A 15,763-nucleotide genomic window follows, 5' to 3' on the forward strand; every position below is an offset into this window, starting at 1 on the left:
ATATACCTAGAAAACTTGCGATTGGACGCGCGGCCCTTAAGCGACACACGCTTGGCGGCCGAAAAGTCTTCTTACGATGTCACTGTTGGTGGGATGTTTTTTGTGTTTTCTCACGTTTAGTTATATCTTTGAGGAAAACGAACGGGATATTCAGATTCGCGGGATAAAACTACGCTAGAATGAACCTCCATCTAGTTTTCTGAAAGAAGTCTGGCACATCTCTGTAATAAGCCGACGGATCATTACAAATTAGCCTTTTATACTATGCCGCCCTGGCCATATAACTCACGTGCACAGACCGCGTAAATGTAGCTTTTACGGCTTTTTTAAAAAAAATCTGTAAAACATAGAAAAAAAACTCTGTAGAATGTCCCCCAATACGATACGATTGTATGGTTCCTTCCCCGCTTGCATTGTTCAAGAAAGACTTGTGGACATCCAGCGTTTCATTGGAATGCTGGATGTCAGCGAGTCTCTACATCAGTGAGTGGTTTCAAACAAGCATGGTGTTTGCACACCAGTAAGCTCTTATCCGAGGCTCACCAGGACCACTAAGAGCAGAGGCGAAATGTCGTGACCTGGTAAATTTGGTTGCAGGTATTTATTTTTACAAGAACTGCATGCAGCAAAGCTTAACTTTGCTTAAAAGAAGATTATTAAAAATTCAATACTGAACAATGGTGTCCCTTGAGCTGTCAGACCAAACTCCCACTCTTGCCACTCAGGAGTTCCTAACTTGTGCGTAGAGGATCAGCACAACCCAGATTTGTGCTGCGAGCGCACCTGCAATATAAAAGTTGAATAAACATGAGATGAAATATGAGACGTTTACAATTCTCTGTAACGTGGAATTAGAGCACAGATCTTGAAGAGGAGGATGGGAAGGTATGCCCCTCCTCCCCCTCCCCTCCTCCTCTTCTGCTCCCTCCCATTTAGCAGGAAACTTCCCTGAATTTAGCGGGAAAATTTCCCCACTAATTTTAGCTGGTTAAGTTTCCCACTAAATTTAGCGCAGAAATTGATGTCACATGACCTCAACACAAATGCAGTTTTTCCGCTAAAAGTAGCAGGGAAAATGACGTCGCATGACCGTGTCACGTCAGCCATAAAAAAAATTCAGTTTCTCAGCTAGACTTAGCGGAAATATTAACGTCACATGACCACAACATTAATTCAATTTCCTGCCAAGTTTAGCAGGGTGGTTACGCCGACAGCGACGCCGCGAAACGCGGAAACGGGTGCTAAGAGCTGCGCTAAAAACTAAATGCATCAGGTGAAATAAAGTGAACATTAGAGATACTGTAAGAAAAAGAAGAGAATCTAAGATACCGTTCTCAGATCCTTCCTTTTGTCCGTTCTCAAATGTTTTGATTTCAAGAAATATTTATCTCTTTATTCATACCCAGAGAACCACTCCCAGTTTCAGCATGAATGCAATAAATCAATGCAGACTAGACCTTGTAAACTATAATCCACATGAAAATTAATGTTTGCCACATAGTCATGTATGAGTCAGTGGCTCAGATCTATAAATACATTTGTATTGAGGAACATTCTTGAATAAAACTTCTGGGCTTCGAATTCAACAGTTTGTACTTCCATAAGGAACACTGTATGGCACTGATTTTTTTTTTTTTGACACCTCAGAAACAGCACAGCACTGTCATCCTCGCATACCTAACAAGAATTTGTATTTTTTTTTTTAGCATGGCATGTGCTATTCTAATGCCCATACAGCATCCTTTAACAAAATTTCCTTTGTAGAGCTTTTTATTGGTTCTTATTTAGCTCGCACGACAGATTCGGTACCTTGAATTCTCACTCGGCATCAACAGTTTTATATATTAATGTAATAGCGAAAGACAAGATGTATGGACTTGAGTACGGCTCAGCAAGCACAGATGTTGAGAAAAGTACTGAAGAAAACTCAGATGTCAAAATAAAAATAAGCTGGAATGTGGAATTATGAACATGGACATGAATACAGTTAGAATATTCAATATGAAGAATATGTGTTAGACGCACGCTCAAAGAAACCTGTTGCATCTATATTCATTCAAATTACTTTGCAGAACCCAGCGCTGCAGTCTCAGGTGGGAGTTCGCTGAATGAGTCTACTGAAAATGAGTGTAGACGGAAAAAGCAGTTTGATCTGCGATAATGAACATTACATAAGTGACATGTCATTATTACTGTTACAGTGCCGAATGTTCCAAACTGTCAGTCGCATCATTCTGTGAGTTCCCTCCGTACATTACAGGGTTTGGCTCTCTCGAATGCTTTGCGAGAAAAATGATGAACTGGAAATATCTAGAGTAGTTCTTGAAAAACTATTTCCAGAATCTTATCTCAGCATCGCAAAGAATATAAAAAGTTTCTAAAGACAAGGTTAGTGCAGGAGTTGAATAAACTAAATACTTTGTTTTTCGAAACCATCTTGCCGTAGTAAACGTATGAAGTTCCCCTAGGTAGAGCTAGTCATTACGGATGATTTTGCCCATTGCGTACCATAAAAATTTAATTTGCGACCTACAATATTTACAAACTCAATTAACTCTGAATAAGTGGACCACTTGGCATTAAAGATTGGCCTCACCATGACTGTCTGCCAACATCTACATAATAATTTCCATGAACCTATGTATTTCAAGAAAATATTTGGTGCGAGCTGCTTAAAACACAATAGCACTTTTTAGCAAGTGCTGATTGTTGGGCAAGTTGGCACGGTACGTTAGAAAACATGACTGTGCTTTGAAGACGGGGACATAGGAAGGACAGACACCACAGAGTGCTAACTTTCAACTGATTTAATTCAAGAACCTCGGCGTAGAAACACACTGCGTCACCGCACCACATCTCAACCAATCCGTGGCCCTGCCACGGACCGCAAGTACGCCAACTCCTTATCCGCCAAGTCAATTAACGCCACACTGACACAACACGTGCCGGAACTATTTATAGCATCAGCCTCCATAATCTCTCTAACAGTCATATCTTTGTGCCTAGCAAGAACAGTAGACTGAGCAAATAATGGTTTGCACTCGCAGTCATGATCTGTCGTGTCACTGTCATGACTGCGGGTGCAAACCATTATTTGTTTCGTCTATTGTTCTTGAGAGGCACAAAGATATGACTGTTAGCGAGATTATGGAGGCTGACACTATAAATAGTTCCGGCACAAGTTGTGTCAGTGTGGCGTCAATTGACTTGGCGGATAAGGATTTGGCGTACTTGCGGTCCGTGGCAGGGCCACGGATTGGTTGAGATGTGGTGCGGTGACACAGTCCGTTTCTACGCTGAGGTTCTTGAATTAAATCAGTTGAAAGTTAGCGCTCTGTTGTGTCTGTCCTTCCTATGTCCCCGTCTTCCAAGCGCAATCATATTTTCTACCGCACTTTTTAACACTAATAGAAAGCCTGTAGTGGGCCACAACTTAAGCAGTTTTCACTTCATTATAAAGAGCAATTACACATATGTGAACCATGAACATAGGCCTGCACTGAATTTTTTTCTTAAGCTGAACGTGCTATGCTCTGTTTACTATATAAATCTTTGCAGAGCTGACAATGTGCAAGTTCCTGTTTTTTTATATTTCACATGTCCCGACTGGCGAGTGTGGTAGGGACATAAGATTGATGACACCAACGAAACACAATGATTATTTTAAGAATTTGTTTGGGTATAGCACGAGCAAGGCGATCTGCGGGAAGTTATTTCTGTGACACCGTCGAACCTACATCCGCGGGCTTTAAGTTCACATGTTAATCATGTCTGCAGACTCCTTTTTGTAATTGGAATTTCATCCAACCCAAGATTTGAATATGTTTTTTTTTTCATTTTAGGCTTAGTAGTGCTTTTGCTGTTCTATTAATAGGTAAGAAAAATGCTTATTTCAAGTGGCATACCTAACACCTGGTGGCACGAGGACTCCCCTGTCGTGACGCAGACCGAAAGTCACAGCCAGGGAGATACTGCGATGCTCTTGTTGCTGGGATTACCTCCCCCATGGTCCTGCCCAGACCACAGAAAAAGATTGAGTCCAAGCTTGTGGCCACTAGGATCTCCAGATCTTGAGGCACCCAAGTAGCTGAAAATAAAAACAAAACACAATCAAGTACTTGCCAGAGCTACATTAGAATGGCTAGCATATTCTTTCGTGATCAGCACATAGATCCTCTTATTTTAGTCATAGTCACCCCCCAGGACAAAGCTACGTAGGCGTTAAAATGATGGGTACCGAATTTAGGTGAATGATCAAATGCATTCATTTAACCCCCTTTCACCCCAACCTGAGACTTCTGTCAAATATTCACATTCAACTGTAAAGACTACAAATAAAACTACTACTGCAATGCAAAGCCGTATAGTGGGAGAGTTTAGCCAGCGGGTGTGGCAACGAAGGCGCCGAAGAGGAGGAAAGGGAGGAGAACGCCGAAGGAGGGAGAGAGAAGGCAGCAGGGAAACAAAGAGGAGACGACCACCATTTTGACGCAAAGCTGTCTGCACGGAGCACTGTTGAGGCTACGTGTCGTCTGCTACGGGCTTATTTATTTTTTTTGCCTAAATAAAAGTGCGTTCAAACATGGAGGAACTTCTTTCTTTGGGTTTTTAAGCCACCGAGGAATAACACTAGGTATATCATTTTATTGCCAGAGCCTGCCAAATAAAAGGAAAGAACCGAAATTTGAATATCGATCCCATGCCGGGCGAATGAATGAAAATGGCGGCCCTCCCCGCTCAGCTGGGAGCAGCCTAGAGTTCACGCGCATGCGCTCACGCCTCTTGCTCTGTGCCGCGGGCTGATCAGCTCACTCGGAAGGGAGACGTTACGGCAGCGAAATCATAGACTGCCAGACTCTCCCCATATATGGCTCTGCTGCAATGGAAAGATTTTCCTACCCTCGTGCTCAGCGAGTGTCGACTGTGGATACAACTCCGGTTCATACACTCGCTGAACATGAGGGTAGAGTGTACCAGCAGAGGGCAGGTGTCTGTATACAAAGAGTTTAGTTGGCACACCAAGAGGCTAACGAATAAGAATGGGTACCACTCTGATCAAAATGCCAAAAAAGCGTGGATCTCGGCTTGACACTAACAGCGGCACACAGTATCTATTTTAGTGACAAAGGGGTACTAAATCATTATTTTCAGCTTCCTAACTAAACTAAATATTCTTCCCGGCTTGCTTTTTAGGAAAATCTCAAAATTTACAAGAACTACTAAGACAACGTCTAAAAAAAAGCAATGGCAAAACCAGCAATCGAATTCGCCTGCTCTCCAGTAGCACGACATCTATGGCAGGCAGACCTGCAGAATGAGCAAGCAGTTTAAGAAACAGAGATGTCCTATGTATAATTTTTTTTTTATGTTGCAAAGCAAGCGCTGGAAGGAGGTTTCCAACATTAACGAAATTTCTTGCAATCAGTTGAGAACAAATTAGAGCAGTGAACTTGTCCTTGCTTCTGGCATAACGTTTTAGTGTTGCCCATGGAAACTCACATAAATTTGAAAATAAAAACAAAAAAGACTGACCTTCATAAAAAAATCAAACTTTGGCAAAGAAAAGTTACCTTGGAAAAAATATGTACAATACAGTTGTACAGCGTGCATTTGTGTGCTTAACCAATTTTGAGGCAAATCGGCTACAATGAAAAGAAGACGTTTGAGTACAATTAAGGGAAAGACAGAAAGGATGCATACCTACAACAAAAACATTTAGAACGACCACGGGCAGGAAACTCTGGTGAGGCTCTCGGAGTGACTCCCTCATATGGGCCTGCGCAGACCACAGAACAAGATCGGTCAGAGCTTGCAGCCATAAGGTGCTTCATACCATAAAGTTACAGAAGCGGGTGCAATTGGAAGCAAAGTGCATTTCATTTCTCTGAAAAACGAAAAGTTTAATAGGTAGCTTGCATTCATAAGGTGATACAGTCATGAATGCACAGACTTTTCAATGCAGCGCTATATCACCAACTTGTTAACCATGCCGGGCAACACTAAAAACTGAGAGCATTATTTTAAACTATCTCAGCTTAAAGTTAACCACGACAGAAGCTTCAAGCCATCCTTGCAAATTCAGTGCACAAAGCAAGCCATGTGACCTTCTAGTCGGACGCCATGGTACGTCGAGCTTATAATCATGCGTCATGCTGTTTTTGCTGCAAAGGCTTGTAGTTTCAAAAGTGGTCCAGCTTAAAGAGACTAAAAGTATAGACGTTTATGAGTGGGGCCCTCATTTAGTCTGCAGCTACATTGCGAAATAGGACATTCCAACCGGGATGTTTGCTGCCTGTAACCACACGACCAGCTTGTGCCCAGCGATTGTTCGAGCTGAATACATGTCCTCGACAGTGCCATTATTTGACAAGCATTTCTATGACTGTTAAACATGACTGACTTACAGAGAGACTCCACCTCAACGACTAATGACTTGGGATACCTAACTGAATACTGATATATCAGCTAAATGCAAAACAATTACCTGGCAAGCATTAAATTTTTCAAGAGGCTGGGTCGACTCCGCATTAAGTTGAAGGAGTCGATGCGTAATAGGACAATACAAACAAAAATATGCCTTAGAATTCCTTTTGCACCCCCAAAATGATGTGTTTTTGAAGGTAAGGTACACAATGTTCTTGATTTAGAAAGTGCCTCAGCTGTACAAATGCATATGCAATAAGGGCACTTGCCAAGCCTATTCTACTCAGCTCTGTGCAGGTTAAGCTAAGTTAGAGTATAGAAGTACATGCTCACTGACACCATCTGAAAGGCAGGGAGAAGTCTCCGTTGTTCGACCTCCAGCCCGTCTGCTACCTTCGATGACGTTTCAGCGCCTGATGAGCCTGGAGCGAGCACATCTGTCTAAAGCGGGGTGAAAAGCACAAGCATGTGCTGGAGGACGCCCAGCCATTCTCTTTTTGTCATCGGCTATACTACATATTTTTAGTAAGACATATTTTTAAGTGAGGAAAAGTACTGCAAATATGCAGTCCACCTTAAAGATAACAACAGTTGCCATTCACCATTTTCCAAATAAGTGCTCCCACGTACCGGAACATCTACACATGTGGTGCGTGAGTAGGTTCAGGACTGAGAGGCTAGAAAACGAAGCGCTCGCAAGGCTTGTCTGGCCCTTCCAACCATGCGGGTACATTCGTTGCAAGTTCCCGATTTGTAGACAAAATGATTTAGAATGAGCAAATCTTGTCTACGCCCGAGGTAGAACATTGAATTGCGATTCCCCCATATTGTGCGAACCATCCTTCAAACTGCGGTACCACCTGCAAATAAACTATGTTGTGCTGCGGCACGCGTCCATGCTGCCTGCTTCAGAGGAAAACCACTGCTCGTGTTGAAGACGACATCCCACAGTGGACAGGCAACAATTTTTAACGAACAAAAACAAAATTGATATCATTCAATAGACACAGATAGGCTCACAAAGTGTCGGCACCATGATTGTTGTTGTTGGTTTTACTCTTGCATACAAACAAAGGTGACTTCCTCTCTCCTCCGATGGACAGTAAAACCCCCTTATCTTGGTGGCCCCTATTTCTTCTCGAATCGGTCACAGAGGACATAATCGCAGTCACTGAATTCCGCAAAATTAAAGGCCGCGAAAATTAAAGGTTCGCCAACATTAAGGGGTTTACTGTTCTTCTGAGTGTCACATGATGTTAACATTTCAAGGAGGCTGAAGGTATTGGTTTAAGAAAAAATTGACCTATGAAAAAAATGCCCTTCTCCAGGTTAGGCACGCGAGGTTCTTTTGCACTACCTATAAGGTGGCAAGTTTATTTCGGCAGAGCTTTTGGTAAAACGGAGTCACAAAAGTAGCTATATTTGGCGTCAACTATTTTGTGCTGCATTATAAAGCCAGAGTAGATTCCACAGTGCGTGCTTCAGCAGAGCACTGTTTGTTGCGAGAGCATATGTGGTTTAGTGTTGCATCCCATTTGCATAATCTAGAGAAACTAGCACTGACAGAGTTGGAGCACTCCAAATATTAACAGCCGACTGTAGAAGCATTGAGAGATGCACACATGCGAACTGTGCATTTCTTAAAGGTGGGTTCGAGCAAAGGTAAAAACAATATCTATACTTACGGCGGCCATACTTGCCTTTCCCAAGCACGACCACTTTTCCCTCGGTAGCACCATCCAGTAAGAAGCACCAGCAACACGCCCATGAGACGCCGCCGCCTCCTGGATTGAATGACGACCCGCCTGAGGTCTTGGAAGGAGATCCGGAACACTGCTTTAGGCCAGATGTTGTATCTGGTGGGCAGAGACTAAAAGCAAAAATTAACAAATTTATCTGAAGCGCTACATTCCTATAGGACAGCAGTATTTTTTTTAGGCCAGTGATTCGCTTTAATTAAACACAAATGGTTGGTTTATATGATGAACCATCAGCCCCTATTTTTCTTAAGTGTAACGCAGTGTCTAACGTTACGTCCGACGGAACCCGAAATAAAAATTAAAGTTACGCCCAACGTAACTGTCAAGCATTCGAGTTACGTCCGACGTAACCCAAAATAAAAATTAAAGTTACCGTATTTACTCGAAAATAGGTCGAACTCTATTTGTTGGACCCACCGAGAATAAAAAAAAAAAAATTCAAATATAGGTCGACTTTTTTTTTTATTTTTAAGAACAGGGGAAATTTTGGGCAAAAGAAAGAAACCTTTATTTACATCACTTCACAGCTTGGTAGACATCCTCGCAAATCCGCCACAATACTTCACTGACACCGTTGTAAAATGACGACAAGAAACGAAAGAAGGTGCGAAGCGACGAAAGACAAACTACAAAGACGCAAACAAAACCGCCGTGTCGCCATGAGCAACACGCGAGCCGAGCCGCCTCAAGCAACTAACAAAAGTAACATCTTTTTTTTTTTTTTTTTTTTTTTGTGCGCGTTTGCGAGGATGGAGGACAAAGTGCATGGCGCATCGCGTTCCTCTCCTTCCCCATTGCCCAGCAAGGGGAACGCTAGAGGTGCGATGGCGAAATCCAATGCCCCAAGAGGTGCGCGCGATAGCGGCATCGGCCATCGCTGTTGTTTTCGGTTGTTTAACAAAAGCCTTTGGAAACAAGAAGCGGCGCAGCTCTACGGCAACGCCGGCTCGGTGACTCGATAGCTTCATGCCTCCGGTACGGTCGCAAAATTTGGTCGCGAATGTAGGTCGAAATTCTTTAGTCACGATTTCCGAAAAAAAAAAAAATAATAAAAGAAAAGAAAAAAAAAAGGTCGACATATATTTGAATAAACACGGTAGTCAGCTGCGCGACGAGACACACATTATGAAAGCGATTGGTGCGAGCGATCAAGGTGATGAGCGACGTTTTCTAGAAGCCCAGGAACCGAGCGGCGCAAGCAGCGAGAGTGAGAAATCTTCGTCGCTCGGCGCCGGCACTCGTAGCTTCTCGTCGTCGCTCGTCTCGTTGATCGCTATATTGCTTACATGCTGTTCAGAAAGGTGCTCTAAGTGGTTACCATTGCATTGGGACCAGCCTCGCATTCAACCGTAACCAGTCTTGACTTTTTTTTAAGCCGCCCAGGTAGAAGTTAACATCGTACATACATCGTTTTCAAGCATGGCTCCTCGTTCATTGCTCGATTTACTTTTTCGTAAATGACAAACCGCAATGAAGCACAATTATTCTAGTTCAAAATTGTCACGAACACTTGGCACGCATGCTTACACTGTAGCGCACCTAATGTAATTTAAAAGTAGAACGAAAACGGGACGAGATTCGCTTACCGCTTCACGGAAACAGAGTCCTTCCGATCCTAGGCCTAACGGCCGAAATCGGAAGTCGCCTGCGGTCCGGCGATCGGACGAGTTGAGCCGGCCGCGCTGTGCTGACCCCGGCTGACCACGCCTGGTTGAACCATGAGAGGCGTCGTCGAGTTGAGAGCCAGAGACGCAGTAGAAACGGACCGTAAAACATCTGTCCCGTAAAACGCAGAAGGAGCCAGCGCCAAAACCGCTACGTCTGGCTGCGTCGCCATCTCCGCGACGACCGGAAGTGTTTAAACCGGGACTGGCCGGGAAGTTAGAAAAGGCGCGGCAGCGGAAGCCACTCGGCGGAAGCTTTACGTTTCGGTTTCGCTTTCCTCCGACATCGGCCACGGTCGCGGGCTGGTATGTTTGCGGCTGGTTGCGACGACGCGAGGGGCCACGAAAAGACGCCGAGTTGGCCGAGTACGAGTCACGGCCCACGATACGAGCAACGGGCCATTTGCCCCTGTCGACCGGCGATGCGGTATCCGCGGCTTAGTGTCACGATCGGTTTGTTGCCGTGCACGTTGACTCAAAGCTCGAAGTTATGCAGTTCCGTCAGTTCCGTTCCGGCACCAGCCGCACCACGTTTTCCGGTGCATCGCACGTGGAGGCCTTTCGACGCATTCAGTGAACGTAAAGATCGCGCCCGCTGTCTTCGGTGCTGTGGAAGAAGTTGGGAGACGGAAGAAGCATCAAAACCAAGGCGTTTAGGACTCCAGTCCGGGCCGCCGGTCCACTCTGAACGAGAGGCGACGTGTGTGTGCACGCTTTGAGGAAGCCTCCACGTTTCGCCGCGCCAGACCTCGCCGATCGCGACCAGACCCCGAGTCCGAGAGGCTCTTGCGCAGCCAGGAACGGCAGCGAGGTAGGAGCTGCTCGTTCTGCGCAACCATGCAGTGCTCTACAGTGATCGGAGCTCTCGGTGTCATGCGTGCTTGCACCGAAGCCGTTGTGACCCCTTCGGACGCGCAAGTCGTACTTCGCAAAGGTTTGGACGGGGCCGCCGTCACCGAGCAGCTCCGCTAAATTCCGCTTACTTATGATCGCAATAAAAGCTTGCGTTTGTTCTCGGGAAAAAAATTGCGGGACCGCTCTCCGCGCCGCCGACGAGGTTGGCCGCCACCATGTTCTCAGCTGTTCACTCGCTCCCGCAGCGAGCGCCTTCCGATAATCCTCCCCGTTCCCAAATGCGATGCGATCTTCGTTTACATGGGCTGAATGAATGCGCACTCGCCATCTCGATCCACCTCTGTCTAGCGACTTTAATGCGATGCGCTTTGCGCATTATGCCGTTTACATGACCGCATATTGAATGCGGCAACTGGATTCAATGCGACTAAGTCGCATTCATGTAAACGCGGCTTATGTTATTTTTCGACATGTATTATGTATGTAACGATACCGGTGGTAAACGATGGACGTTTTTGTTGGAAGATGGCGGTCGTCTTTCTGCATGTATGGTTTAGTTATACCGGTGGTCTTGTGGTATAGGCGTTTCGTTGGAAAGATGGCGGTCGCCTACGTCATCGGACGCAAAATCATACCAGCCATACCGAGTCATATCGGCGAGCAAACCGGCTGCCAGTATAGACAGACCCGGAGCCATAGCGGTGCCGGTATCTCCAGTTATGGAGAACGCAAAACCAAACTAGCTGCATGTATAATAACAATAAATTAAGGTGGTGTCATACCAGGACTGTACAAGCAGCAGGTTTGTTTCTTGTACGTTTTTCCAATAGGGATGGATGGGTTTCATCTGCAACATGCTGTATCAAATAGCAATTCGACGTTTCAGACGAGTTCTGTATTTGTATAAAACTGAGTAAAACAGACAAGTGGTTTTTGACACAGTACTTTTATAATATGGCCTCACGGGAGCCGCGTATTTTTATTATATATTTCTCTGCGACACAAAACAGTGAATACTTGTTCTCATGAGGCCGGTCCACTGTTATTAATGGTACATGTATCAGAGGGAGGCCTTTCTCTATCCCAGGTGGCACATTTTCTGTACATCGCTCCTGAGCTGCTGTTCATGAGCGAGGTACAGAAAACGCGGACGGTTTTTTTGGGGTAGATAAAGGACGGCGAAGATTGCGCATCTATCGCTTTCCCAAAATAGCGTTTATGAATGCGAGCGCACGGGCGTCTCGCCCGCGGAAAGCGGTCCCCGACTCTAGTCCCCGCCTCGACGGCCAAGATCTGAAGCCGCGTTGTTTGATCTAGGGCACGATCTGGGGGCATTAAGGGACCCTATACTTTGTCTCACCTTAGCATGAACTAACCGCCAAGGCTGTGTCAGCGCGAGACGCTACCCTTGACTGCCCAAACTGGCGCTCGCGCCGCACGAGCGCTCGCGCAGCCGCCGAGACGCCGTCCAGGGAAATTCGCTCGCGATTTTAGCACGTCCGGCCAACAGTAGTCTGGGCTAAGCTGAGGCGAAGTATATTTTCATCACTTCGCGACAGTGCGCGCACTCGAGACCGACAATTTTTGTACCTACATTGCAGACTAGCGAGTTGCTCGTCATTTCCCAGAGAGGCCTCCTACTCCTGATCTGAGACATCCACGCCGTCCTCCGTTCCGGCTTCCTTGGGAATCGGTACAACTTCGCACCCATGTCTGGAACTTCCGCGACAAAACGGAATGCAGCACGCTGGCATCGCGCCTATAAAGCTCGCATAAGCGAGGATCGCAGTTTGCTGAGATAGCCCTAACGGGGATTAGCCCGGTTACAAAATGGCTGACGAAAATCAGCGGGCTAACCAGTCTTACAACATTGGTTTGTCGGCAAGTGGTATTACAAAGGATGGCACCACTCTAGGCAAAGCGAACATGAAGGTTAGCGTTAGAGTGCCGGAATTCAAAAAGGCGCTCAAAGAATTTAGTTGCGTGCTCTACATGGTCCGGGCGTGAGCTTCGTTTCCTGCAGGAGCGCAACAACCTCTCGTTCTTTGAGGAGGGTATTCAGGAGCCATTGTTTGCGCTTCTGGACAATCAGGCTGACGCAATTTAGCGTTACAACTTTAAGCTTATACATCGTTGAGAAATATTGTGAGCGTTAAAAAGGACTGATGTGATCAAGAATACAACCTACAGTAAGATGGGCTAACATCGGTCATCTGCTGGTCCTCGGACTTTGATTATACGACTTTTTCAGGCTTTTACCGGTTGCCATGGCGGACGCTGGAGTGGCGCGTCTGAGTGTTCCTCGTCCTCGGTGCATTCACTCTCTGCCAGGTCCAGGGGTCGCTTTCCAGTGGTTCCCTCTATAACGTCCATAGTTGTTTCGTCGGTCTTTCCGTTGTCCCCGCCGCGCTTCGTCAGCGACGACCTGGGATCCTCCGCTGCCTGCATCAGGTGGAAATCGATGGTTTTGCTTTCCTTCGTCACCCCTGCCGAGGCTGCTTCCGTTGAAGGCACGGTGAGTGGCGGATACATGTCGCTTGATTCCGCGTTGCTTGAGGCTGGCCGCTGAGTGGGTGCAGCGTCCGTAGACTTTATTTCTCCCACAGTCGCCTTGACCTCAACCTCGTCCTTTAGAAGTTCAGAGTTGGGATCCTCGGGCTCCACGTTGGTGACTGTTGCGTAGGTTTGCACACAGTCCTCTTTGAGGTGGCCAAATCGCCGACACGAATCACAGCGCGGCGCCCGACAGTCTCGATGAAGCACATATGGGCCCTACCTAGGACGATGACAAGCGTGTTGGCGTAGAGAATCCGCAGCTGGTGGGGCAGTTGTTCCGTCGTCACGCCGTCCTTGAGTTTGAGGCGCACTCTCCTTGTGGTCGTTTCAACGCCACTGAAGCCTTCTTCGCGCCAGGTCTTCCCTTCCACACCTTCCACCTTTCCGAAAGGCTTGAGTGCCTTCCGAACGAGGTCATCTGGGACATCAGTGGGCAGCCAATGAAACTTCAGTCGCACTTTGGCTCTGTTTGAATCCAGAACAAGGCAACGCCTGCCCTTAACTTGGAGCTCCTCTGCCTCCAGTAGCATGTGCTTCGAGGCCAAGGAGCGGAATGTGACCGCCCAGAAGTGGCTCACCTGGTACGGTCAACATGCCTTCAGGTCCTGCAGCACACCTGTGGTCTCGAGTCCTGTCTTGAAGTCTGCAATCCTATACTGCCGTCCGCCGATATCACAGTGAAGGAACAGGGTGTTTGAAAAAGCAGCGCCCTGTGGTAGGGTAGGCATCACAATCTGATAATCCTGGGACACGTCGTCAGAAACAAAACCGCGGCCCGAGAGGGCCGTTATCTCCGCTCTATCGGAGCGAGCCATCCTTGCGTCCGTACTCGCTGAGTGCCAGACACAGAATGCCACACTGGAACCCCACCCCTCTCTACGTACGATAAGTTCGTACTACCTCTATATATGGCAGTCTAATCTTTGAGTCCGACTTCGCCGGTGACTGCCGTCATTTGTCCCATAAACACGGAGAGGCGGAGCAAATATTACTCGTACTTAATACATTATTTGAATTGTGTCTTGGAATAGGCACCACCTCTTAATTCTACACCCTGAAAAAAGCTAACGTAGATTATTAGGCTAATTAACTAAAATTTAATATTTTTTTAAATAAGTTTGATGAATCATGTTGGCAAATCAGTGATGAAATGCAGTACATTGGTGCAGAAGATTGCATTCAAGCTATTGCTTCATTACAGTGCTCGGATACCAGTGTAATCTATTTTCACGTTTGAGAGTAATAATTAATTTTAATAGTTGCATAAGTATTTCAATGTATCTTTCAAACAAACAATATTACTGATTTTCACAACTCGTTGCGACAGCAGAGAACATTTCTTGGGTCCTGCTTTATCACCGGTATTACAGAAATTTAGTGTTGCTTTAATTTTCTAACCTGGAGCGTTTTTCCTAAAAAGATAAGCGCCGGGGATTTTTTATTGGCGTGTAAAGAAAATGTATTTGTTCCTAGCCTTTAGACGTTGGGCTATACATTTTTCTATAGACGGGTAAATACAATTTATTGGTTCAGAGTCTTTAGACTCGGGGCCATAAAATTTTTTATAGGCGGGTAAAGAACAATATTCGGTTCCCTGTCTTTAGACTCCGCGCCATAACATATTCTATAGGCGGGTAAAAACAATTTGTTGGTTCCCAGTCTTCAGACAAAGGGCCATAGATTATTCTATAGCTGGCTGTAACCGTTTCTATGGATTTCTATGGCCGACCAAAGAGGGCCATAGGGGGTGATAGCCTTCCATATAATTTCCCATACACGACCATAGACCATTCTTGCATGGCCTGAACGAGCGCTGTCGGCCAGGGCACGTCTTTATCAGAGACGCGCTGGCGTGGCTGCCACCTCATTCCTTCCATCATCCCACCCTGGCCCTTGCGGCGTTGGCATCGACAACCTTCGGAACTTCATTCGGAATGTGGTTCGAGAAGAACTGTAACGGTTGCTATCTTCTCCAGAACGACCAGCCGCTGTTTCGATCCCGGAGGCTGTTCGGGAGGAGGTACACCAGATGCTTTTGCCAGAGGTCCCCGTCGCAGTGGCTCCTCCACAGCCGGCGCTGACCTACGCCGTCGCCGCTAAGAGAGCACCTCCCGTCACAGGAAGCTTCCAGCCAGCTCCCCGACGTGAGGCACCAGCGCCGAAGTATGCTCCACGCCCGAAACAGCGCGCTGCGAGGAAGACCGCCGTTTGGAGGACGCCCGACCGACGCCCTCTGTGCTTACACTGTGGGGAAGCAAACCACACTTACCGCCGATGCCCATACCGACGACTCGGGCTGCGCGGGTTCCACCCGAATGACCCGCGCCCCCGTTACGATGAACGTCCTAGGGAGATCAACGAGTACCTGCGAAGACCTGAGTCCCCCGAGCCTGCGTCCCGGCGAGAGTCCCGGTCGCCGTCGTCACGACGCCCAGCTTCGGCGATGCACCGACCCCGACGTGAAAGCCTGTTGCTCCTCGCCCCTCACCGGGGAAACTAGGGGCG

The sequence above is a fragment of the Ixodes scapularis genome, unplaced genomic scaffold (genome assembly GCF_016920785.2).
Source record: "Ixodes scapularis isolate PalLabHiFi unplaced genomic scaffold, ASM1692078v2 PGA_scaffold1__304_contigs__length_218370807, whole genome shotgun sequence".
Lineage (NCBI taxonomy): Eukaryota > Metazoa > Arthropoda > Arachnida > Ixodida > Ixodidae > Ixodes > Ixodes scapularis.